The sequence below is a fragment of the Protomyctophum bolini genome (assembly GCF_963924005.1).
Source record: "Protomyctophum bolini genome assembly, chromosome: 4".
Taxonomy (NCBI): domain Eukaryota; kingdom Metazoa; phylum Chordata; class Actinopteri; order Myctophiformes; family Myctophidae; genus Protomyctophum; species Protomyctophum bolini.
This window is the reverse complement of record NC_137865.1, coordinates 1,146,067-1,157,320: the sequence shown is the minus strand read 5'-3', so window position 1 is coordinate 1,157,320 and position 11,254 is coordinate 1,146,067. Positions and strand designations below refer to the sequence as shown.

Sequence of the window (11,254 nt, the reverse complement as noted above, 5' to 3'; positions counted from 1 at the left end):
AAACGCTCGACCTGTCACCTGTGCAAGGATATCCTGCCACAGCACCTCATTCTCTGAGTCATAAAGTGTACGGGGCTACCCCTGGCAGATCTACAGTATGTTATTATAGTACAGTGGTTCTCAACCAGTGGTCCGGGGACCACCAGTGGTGGTTCCAGGTGGTCCCCAGCTAAATGATTTTAATTCTTGAGAGTGTACAATTTTACTATTGTTAATCATCTCCATTATTTCATTTACAAGACATCTACACATTTAGAGAATGTAGAAGAATTGTTAATTTTTTTAACAAATGTTTACCATATCATACAAAATCTTATATTCTTTATTGTTGTGTCTGAGAGGCTACATCTCATGGTGTTGCGTGGCTCAAATGTGCAATAAACAATGGGCCTTGATATGAAAAGGGTTGAAACCCGCTGTGTTTTCAAATGGCCAAAATGCACTGTATATTGTAGGGCTGAAGTGGTTAATGATAGATGGATGTAGGGCTGAAGTGGTTAATGATGGATGGATGGATGGATGGATGGATGGATGGATGGATGGATGGATGGATGGATGGATGGATGGATGGATGGATGGATGGATGGATAGATAGATAGATAGATAGATAGATAGATAGATAGATAGATAGATAGATAGATAGATAGATAGATAGATAGATAGATACTTTATTTGTCCTTTCGGAAATTTGTTTTGTGCCAAGCAGTAAAAAAAACAGATCACACAGTACATTGACAATGCCAACAGAAGGCCACCAGTCATAGTTCCAAGAGGCATCAACATCACACTTAATCTTTTTGTAATGATAAAACAAAATCCACAAAGTAACTATACCGTAGTAACTACAGTTTTCAAATAATATTTGCCTCTGAGATGTAGTGGAGTAGCAGTAAAAGTATTGGAAACATGGAAATACTCTACAAATACCTGAACTTAAGTACAGTACTAAGTGAATGTACTTAGTTACTGTACACCCCATTACTGCATATAGTGAAAAAGCAAGAGTGAGTGTGTGTCTATCATTCTAGGTGTGTCTGTCGACCTCTCTCTCTCTCTCTCTCTCTCTCTCAGTCGCACCCACCCAGCCACTGTGATTATGTTGTTGGAGCCACACCTGTGTGTGCTATCTATCTATCATGTCTGGCATGTTTCATATCAGCCAACACAGAACACACACACACACGCACGCACGCACGCACACACACACGCGCACACACGTCTTTAATAGCCAAAGCCATGTCGTATCATTTAGAAACCCTGAACTATACCATACTATAGAAACTATAGGGTAGTCAGGCCTACGATTAATTTGCCTTTAATCATTTATACAATATTACAACAACAACACTTCTTTGATTCCTTCTTTTTTTTCTTTTTAAAACCATGCAGGGAGGTTTATTATGACAAGTTCCCATGTCAGGTCATGTTCCCGTGACATGTTCCCATGACTGCCTGGTGGTAACGTACACACCTTGTTGGTACGAGGTCCCGGGCTCAGAGGTTACACTGATGCTGTGTTTGGGGTTCTGTATCTATATGTGACCAGCTTTTCACCATGAGGAGAAAAACCTTTTCTTCTTCTTTTTTCCAAAATGAGTTAATATATAGCACATGCAAGACTCTTCACATACTATACTAGAGCAAGTCTGAAATAAGTGTCAGAGCTGAAATGGACATGTAAATATGAAATAAATGCTTAAACATGTAGCTAGGTGTACGTTAGAGACCACAGAAGTGAACCTGTTTTCTCAACTCGCCGTTTCTCTGCAAGACATTACTCTATAAGCCATATCTCCAAAACTGGTGGGTCAAACTGAACAACCAATATGTCAATTTGAAGCTATGATTCACTGCTTTCACATGACACGAAAACAAACGAAAATTCAAAAAAATCCAATGGCAGTCCCTCAGTCAAATTTGGTCACATAGCCAGTCAGTCGACATGCATCCAGGTGTGTGTGTGCCCGTTAACTTAACATACGTGCCTTGTTGATATGAGGTTGCGGGTTCGCCTCCTGACCGAGGCAACAGTATATAGTATAGCCTACTGGCCTTATAAGCAGTCACTGTTAATATTATACTGGTCTATTTATACTGCTATAACTAAACAACCTGGGAACTGTCTTTACAATCACAGCATCAAGACATTTTATAATTGGAACCGCCATTATTATTATTATTAGTATTTGTTATTGGTATTAGTATTATTAGTATTAGTATGGTATTGTATAGGTCAGTGGACTCACCATAACCATGTAGATTGACTGGATGAAGTGCGGTTGCTTCTCGGTGGTAAACAAAAATAATGCAGTTCCTTTTGATCAAACTGATAATCGAATGATGAACCTGAACATCTGCAATGAGATGGATTCACACACACACAGGGACTATAGTCACGCCCAAACCTGTCATCATCACACACGCACGCACGCACGCACACATGCACACACGCACACACATGCGCGCACAGTCTTAACGTAGACAGTGACTCAGTGCGGAAAGAATGAGTGACAGTGAGGTGTGTGTGTGTTACCAGAAATCTGAGGAAAGGGGGAGGGGTCGCTCTAATTTGTCATTTGCTTGACGTAAGAAAGGGCTGTTTGATTGATTTATTTGTTTATGTATTTGTTTATGTATTTACTCCGTTATTTACAGTTGAGATGCTTAAGCTATAAGGGGTGGCTCGGGTTGAGTATAGCTGGTAGAACAGCTGGATGGGAACCGTGTCCGTGAGGTTCCCAGTTCGATCCCGGTGAGCTCCCCCAGAGTTGGCGTCGTATAGTGTCCTTGAGCAAGACACTGAACCCCTAATTGTTCCCGATGAGCAGGTGGTGCCTTGCGTGGTTTCCCCCCGCCATTGGTGTGTGCATGAATGGATGAATGTAATGCACAATAATTATGTAAAGGGCTTTGGATAAAAGCACTATATAAATGTACCATTTATTTTAATTGTAAACTTACCCAAGGAGGTATTCTCACGTATCCACTTTTGTATTTGACACACCAATGAATGAACGCTGTTCACGTTTGTTTGTTGGTGTCCTGTGCCAATAAAGAAAAGTGGAGAAACGAGCAGAGTAGCCTACTTAATTTGTCCTCCATTGATTTTTAATTTGGGACTTGCTACCTTTTGGGGGGATCTTTATCTTTTTGTATTCCTATTTTTGATAATATGTAGCCTATACTGGATTTTGGGTGTCGCACTTCACTCAGAAAAGCTATTTTTTGCAACATAATTTTCTTATTATAACGTGTACATAGGCACAATAACGTCAACATGTAGGTATAGGTAATTTAGTTGATACAATCTCCTTCAGTAGACATAGTAGATATTTAGTCGACACTTCCAGATGACTAAAAAAAAATGACTAGTCCGACGGGGTCAAAATTTGACCTTTTTTTTAATTTTATTTAAGGAAACCTTTCATTTCAGTTCTAGCCGGGCAGGACGAATTGGGGCGACCATGCATGTGCCACGGGCGGCGAAATGTTTTAGGGTGGGATCAAATCCCACCCCCTCTCCCCCATTACTGTTACAGTAAGGGGAAGAAAGTGTATACATATACAGTGTATATGTATTTTTGTTCCACTTTTTACATCCTTATATGATGATTTCCTGTTTTCTTTTTTTTACAGAAGTGTATATTTGTATACGTGTCTAAATGTTCTGATGAATTGAAAAAGGTGGACCCTGTTGTAAACAAGTGTAAATGCTTCATCAGCGTGCCGTCCCACAGTAACAGTTTTTGTATTGAGTTTAAATGTACCCATTTTGCATACTGTTCATCGATACTTCAATCAGTCAATGAAAACCCCACGAAAGGCATCATGTCTGTCTGTCTGTCTGTCTGTCTGTCTGTCTGTCTGTCTGTCTGTCTGTCTGTCTGTCTGTCTGTCTGTCTGTCTGTCTGTCTGTCTGTCTGTCTGTCTGTCTGTCTGTCTGTCTGTCTGTCTGTCTGTCTGTCCGTCCGTCCGTCCGTCCGTCCGTCCGTCCGTCCGTACGTACCATACAGCCATGTCTGACAGTAGGGATATATTGGGCTAATATTGGGCTTTCGTTTGACACCCAAGTACCCATTCTACACATACTGTGAAATAACATTTTCAATCAATCAATCTATCAATTCCTCATAGACAATTAGCCCTTCAAAAGCGATTGTCCAATGTCAATCCAAATGGTTTTAGCAAAACTGCAGTGCTGCTATGCAGGTCAAACTTTCGCCACCTCATAGCTGTCAATGTTATTTTGCATGGCTGTGTTGTTGAACATTTACACGGCTCGCTTAACGTTGAGAAAGTTACACAACTGACCCACCCAGGTGATGGCAATGCCAATAACACTAATGACCATATAGTCTTACCATGCAACATGAGCACTCCTAAAGTTGATTTCTCCCTCTGTCATTTCCTCGTATTTCTAGTTTATTTAAATAATGTGATGTCATGCTAATTTGACCAGCCTACTACAGGCCTGCAGGTTGACTAGATAGATTTAGAAGACATTTTGATGCTCTTGCTATAGTTGCTATATGAAATGATCGATTATGGAGAAAGCTTGCCCTGCCTCCTTGCTGCTAAACGTGCCTATTGGACAAGGACAGGTTGGGGAGGGTTGATTGATTGATTGATTGATTTAAGTATTTATTAACAGTTTGCAGAATTACAGCACCTAAGGCCTCATTCACACGTATCAAACAAATGTTTGGTCTTTTTTTTTTTTTTTTTTTGGGGGGGGCTAAAACAATGCTTTTCCAATGAGTCACATGGTTTGATCAAACATTTGTGTTTGATTGCTGATTGCTGGTGGTGTTCTGCCCCTCCCCCCTCATCAAACAAAAATGTTTGGTTAAACCATGTGACTCCCATTGGAAAAGCATTGTGGTGGCCCAAAAAAACGACCAAACATTTGCTTGATTGGTGTTTGGTGTGAATGAGGCCTAAGGGACTTAGGAGGGCTAATGAATTAAGGGCCATTCTTGCCTTCTATTCTCTGCGCACTGCAGCCTGCGTCATGGCCAGGAGTCAGGACGTGGGTTGGGCATCCAGGGCGTGACGTCTCTCACAGACCTCATCAGTACTGTTTGCTGCAGCTGAGAATCAAAACAAGCTCGGTCTCTAAGCAACATTGTTGTCTGCTGTGAACAGGTGTGCAAATCAACCTCAACCATGTGTGTGTTGAGCTGGTTGAGCTTCATACTCTGCTGCCATCAGGTGGTGAGCTGTAGATGAGTCAAGCTGCAACAACTGATTGCTTTGTTATTGTCTCCACCAGAGAGTATGTTTTGCACTCTGTCTGTCTGTGTGTGTCAGTCCGTCCTTCTGTTACCAGCTAATCTCTGGCACCGTTAAAAGAGTTTTTTTTTAAAATAGGCCTATATTTATTAAATCAGTGGTTCTCAAACCTTTTCATGTCGAGGACCCCCAAATTGACACTCATTAGCCCGCGGACCACCATTTGAAGACATTATACCAAGGACCCGGACCCCACTTTGGGAACCACTGGTCTACACGAAGATGAACCTATAAAACGATGCATGGTCATTGTGCATTAGTATTTTCAAGAGGTAGGATAAGGACAACAAATAAAAACTAGACTAAAATGTTAGGAAGGGACTAGTGGACAAGAGGTCCAATATAGAGAGGTTGAAAAAACAATAGTCATACTGGTGCTCATGAACCAACACATAGGTGAACACGGACATTGCTGTTCCTTGGAGTGGTTGCACCACTCAAAAAGAAGGGGAATGGATGAGAACCACCCCTGGGCCTGACGTTAAAATGACCCCAAACATTATTTTAAAGTGAAATATCCCTTTATATTAAGGGTTTTAAGCCCTTAAACCTGTGAAACATATAGTTTGTTGAAAACAAAAACACCTTAACGTCTATTAATCATATTGATCTCCATAGACATATTGTGCAAGAGGCTTAAATATATACACTTGAAAAGATTGCTGCTATTTCAAAGTTGTAATGTATAGGCTATATAAGGTTATCCTTACATCATTACCAGAGCCATCTAATAGAAGAGTTACGACATTGAGGGGGAAGAAACCGAGCACTGTTCGTGCAGCCTGGAGAGGGACAAGCTGGAGTTTGAAATACATTGTTTTCAACGAGGGTGGCGCAAATAAGAGCAATTTTAGGCATGTGTTGTTAGATAATTACGTCTTATCTGTTTACAAACTAATGCCCAGTGGTCAATGTCCCATATATCCACCTGAACTTTGGTCCAGGCCTTGTCATTCATATTGTCACCTTACTATTCAGTCTTCATATCATCATTTTACTCTTAGCCTACTGCCTGTTTACACAGCGTTGTTCCTCGTATCATCATTAATGTCATGTCATCCATGTTTATGGCCAAAATATGTTTTCATCTGTCCAAATTGAATATCTTGTTCAGTCTCCATACTGTATCTTCTCAGTCATTAAGTTAGGATACTGTAGGCACTGTTTTTTTAATTCAACATGCAGCTGCTGTGTTATCAGTCTAGTTTGACCATGGCCTAGTAACTTAGTGCAGGGAAAGAAGTTATCTACAGGTTGCCCATGGCAACGCCAGCCTCTGTGCTTTCCCAGCCTATGGCCATCCATGACTGAACCAAGGAAGATGAACTCTACGTCGCTACGCCATTTTCATCATCAATGCGTTGGACTAATGACAGACCGCCAACCCTGGTCTTGTCATCTGACATTGCGGACATGAATCATCTCCAGCCAATGAACTTTATATCAACAAAAGTGACGTGATCTGCAGTATTTAGCCTGGAACAATACTGTGAAGGAAATAAATAAAACCGTAGATTTTTTTTAAACGATGCAATACAGCCTCATCAAAGTTGGTGTTGTGACTTTAGATATTGTCAATTACTTGCACGGGAAGGAGAGAGGTGGTGGAGTTAGCTGTTTTAGTAGATAGTTTGAGGGTCCAATGGAGTTAAGAGGTTTTGTCCAATGCGGGTTTTTTTACTGCTTTCCATTGGTTCAACATTTTAGAAACTAGAACTGCACTCTGCCGAGTGCATACTTGCTACGTGCATACGTGCATACTAGTAGGCCATAAATGGCCTACTAGTGCGCAAGCAGAGCGCGCAAGTACTTTCGACCGCTGGAAACTATCACATCTCAGTATCTCTGTGAAGGAACGTTTGAAATGTATAATCATTACGTGTAACTTTTTGCTACCTAACTACTTTATTACAGAAAAATGAATCATTGATATGTGATGAAAAAAAAGGTATAGAAACTGAATTAAAATATATTATACAGTATAATTATTTTATTACTTATTGTAAATTGTCAATTGTTTTAAATGTATTTCATTTTGTACTATAGTGATATTAATACTAAATCATGATCAGAGTAATATGTGACACTCACGCCAGAGGGGCCACAATGCATATCGTACTGTCGTAGCAGAAATACACACCATGTACTCACCAGATACCACATTACGTCATCGTTGAGAGCTGGGACCAGAGTACATGGTGTGTATATGTATGACTAGCTCTGAGTGATGACGTAAGAGATATGGTCATCTGTGTAGTCTGGTCCCAAAATTACAAATTACAAATCACATTACAACTACATACAGAGTATGTAGTTGTAATTTGATTAGCAGTATACTGTGGTTACTTGGTTCCAAAAAGTGCAGCCAAGTTTTTTCAACCGTAAGTCTGTGCCTGGTTTGCTGGCATAGTGACATAGATGCCCTTATATGGGCACAGCCAGGCAGTGTGGGGAAACCCCATGCAGCTATCAAAACATAAGTGCATTAACTGCATGTGGCAGTAATATTAATTACGTCATCGTTGAGAACTGGGAGTACATGGTGTGTGTATACGTATGTGATGACGTAATGTGGTTGAAAAAAACTTGGCTGTCACTTTGAAGAGACCAAGCGAAATGATTACTTGCGCGCTCTGCTTGCGCAAGTAACAACACACAGACGTAAAGGGTGTTCAATATTATAGCACTGAACCTCACATTTTTAGTTATGAGGTTAACTCAACGATCATCATCTCCATGCAGCTACCTCGTTCCTGCATGCATTTCCTTGAATCTGAGCAGTGTTGTTTTTGGCAAAAAAAATTGATTTAACTTTCAGTCATGGTCTCTAGAAACGTCTTCATTTAGTTTTAGTCACATTTTAGTCACCCGGAATGTTTTAGTGTTTAGTCTAGTTTTAGTCGACCAAATGTCATAAGATTTTAGTCGACTAAAATGTGTTTTGGGGGGCCTTGATGGCTGATTTTACACTTGCTGAAAATAGCCGATCTACAAGCTCACAGCACTGCGACGCGTTGTGATCGGCTATTTTCAGCATGCAAGCAAGTGTAAACTGAGTCATAGGCTACTGGATCTCTTGTGCACTAGTCCCTTCCTAGCATTTTAGTCTAGTTTTTATTTGTTGACAAAATTGTCAATACATTCAGTCTTAGTTTTAGTCATCATAGCTTAGTTTTCATTTTGTTTCCGTCAGTGAAAAAAGGCAGTCGACGAACATTTTTCATCTTAGTTTTAGTCGACGAAAACAACACTGAATCTGAGGCAGTCAGGCACCCTGTTCTGTTCCCGTCAGGGTTAAAGTTTAGGTTTAAACCCGTGCCACAGCTGAGCTTGATTCAATCAAGAGATTACCCACAGCTGGTGCAATTGTCTCAAGATAAAGGACTTCCTGTCTCCCCATTAAACACCATGAACATTACACAAGTCATACTTTTTTTTTAAAAGTATGAACTGTGGGTCGGTTACATTTACTTTGTATTTTAAAAGTTAGCTATTTGTTTACAGTAAACTTTACACAAATAATTAAAAAACTAAAAACCAGGTTTACAAACATAAACATCAAATCGAATGACACCCTCATCACTGACAAGCTTGATGTAGCCAACTACTTAAACATCTTCTTTACAAACATTGCAACAACGCTGGTTAACAGACTGCCCTCCCACACTGGGCGTTTTAGTGTAGAGCACATCAAAGCCTTCTACAAAAACCTAGGTGTTTGTAAAGATAATTTTAAAATGGCAATGGTAACAACTGAGGAGGTACTTAAAAAAACTGAGTGCCCTCCAACACCACTGGCCATGACAATATTCCCTCCAGATTTCTCAGAGACTCAGCCATTTCCAAAGCTCCAATCATCACCCACATAGTAAACCTCTCCATCAAACAGCGACAGGTCCCCCAAGATTTTAAACTGGCCAAAGTAACCCCCTTGCACAAGAAAGGGAGCAAATTAGACCCCGGCAACTACCGCCCTATTTCTATTCTAAGCTCCATCTCGAAAGTGATGGAAAAAATAGTCTATGAACAGGTTGAAAAGTATCTTGCCACTAATAAATGAATGTACGAGTTCCAATCCGGTTTCAGAACATCCCACTCCACTGACACATGCCTCCTCTATTTGAGCGACCACATAAAACCTGAGGTTGATGCTGGCAAATACTGCGGCATGGTCATGCTGGACCTCCAAAAGGCTTTTGACACCGTGAACCACTCCATACTGGTTACCAAGCTAAAAGCTATTGGTTTTGATAGCACATCAGTGAGCTGGATGCAATCACATCAGTGAGCTGTGGCGTTCCACAAGGAAGCATACTAGGGCCTTTACTGTTCCTAATTCAAAAGAAGAATTATTATACTTCGATATTGACTTCACTGCATAATGATAATGATGTCAGAGGAGATCATTGCTGATAGCTCCAGGCTGAAGGAGGGCCTGTTAACGGTACTGGTACCGCCATCTCTACAGCAGCAGCCATGGTGGTGAACCCTATTTTCGGTATGGCTGGCTCACTTATCCGGTTGGTGCTGAACCACGTGGACGATGGAGACATCCGCAGGCTGAAGCTTCAGTTTGGCACGTTCAACCGTGCCCTTGACACGCTGTCCCGGCAGAACAGCGACGCATTGTTGCAGATCCAGAGGGAAGCTGTGGATGGCCAGTACAGTTCTGTGGAGCAGAACCTGCAGAACCAGTTCCGGAATTACATGGAGATGCTGGAGGCACAGCCTAAGTACCGGGACAGTAAGAAGAATGACTTTATGGAGAGCTACAACAATAACCTCGCTGACCAGAACCTGCACTCCCTCTACGATGGTGTGGTAGGCACGCCTAATAGACTCTTCGGCCAACCAATCCTGGAAGTGTACCTGAGGCATGACACATGGAGCGTCTCTGCACCCGTCTCAAAATCCTCTTCTGCATCGGCCTCATCGCCCGCATGGGCTATACGCTGCTATCATTGCAGATGATGAAGACCAGCTGATGGAGGAATGCTCCACGAAGATGGAGGATGTGCAGAATAAGATGGAGGAGGCTCTGCAGAGGTGCAGATAAATGAGTATATGTCTGATTAAAAAACACTTACCTGTAACTACTTTCTCTTTCAAAATGTTTCAAAAATAGCTAAAATTGTTGATCTACAAGCTCACAATGCATCATCTCTTTTCACTACTTTTGCACAAGACTGTTTTGTATGACAAAACAGGCCGTATACATTTACATGAAAAAAAACAAAAAGTTTAAATAGGGAGATATTAGGTTCCTGCCAGACTATAATGATATGGTTGTATATTTTGTTACAATAGTTACTGACATGCCCAAATAAGAATTGCTTAGTTTTAACCTAAACAATGCTTTGTTTAGCCTCTGATAGAGAAAGACCAAGGGCCAGCCACCTTAAGGTGAAGATGTACTGTTCATTAAGCAGTCAAACTGATCACAAACCAATGATGTTTTCCAGATTTATTCAATTATTATGGGTTAATGTTGCCTTATTTGTATCGGTCTGCATTAAAGGACTAATTTAAGCACTATATAAAATCAAATAACCAAAATATATAGGCTGCACAACATCATGACAGCTTGTGAGCTTGTAGATCAGCTGCTTTTGGTGAATGTTTCCCATGAATAGGTTTGCTGTCGTGCAAGTGCACGGTTAAGAATAATTATTATATTATATTATTATTCTTTGTAAAAGTGAAAACTACTAAATATTACCATTACTCATTGTTTTACAACATATTGTAACGTTTCACCCACTACTAGTCCTACATACTTACACTTACACCTAGAAACCCCATTCAAACCTATTTAGGTTCATCCTACGGTGGACATGTGTGCCTGAAAAGGAATCTTTTAAATGTTTCATAGTTTTAGAAATATAGTGCTTTCAAATTTGAGACATTTATAGGCAGATAGTGGCACTTCAAAAAATCACTTTCACCTAGAAACTCCATTCAC

At 40.7% G+C, this 11,254-nt stretch overlaps 1 pseudogene across 1 annotated transcript; it reads left to right on the top strand.

Annotated features, from left to right (window-relative positions):
- The first annotated feature begins 5,011 nt into the window (after positions 1 to 5,011).
- On the top strand, positions 5,012 to 10,348 carry LOC308313859 (protein rapunzel-like; annotated as a pseudogene). The gene is made up of 2 exons: positions 5,012 to 5,029; positions 9,709 to 10,348. The product of its transcript is annotated as a protein rapunzel-like (transcript).
- The last annotated feature ends 906 nt before the right edge of the window (positions 10,349 to 11,254 follow it).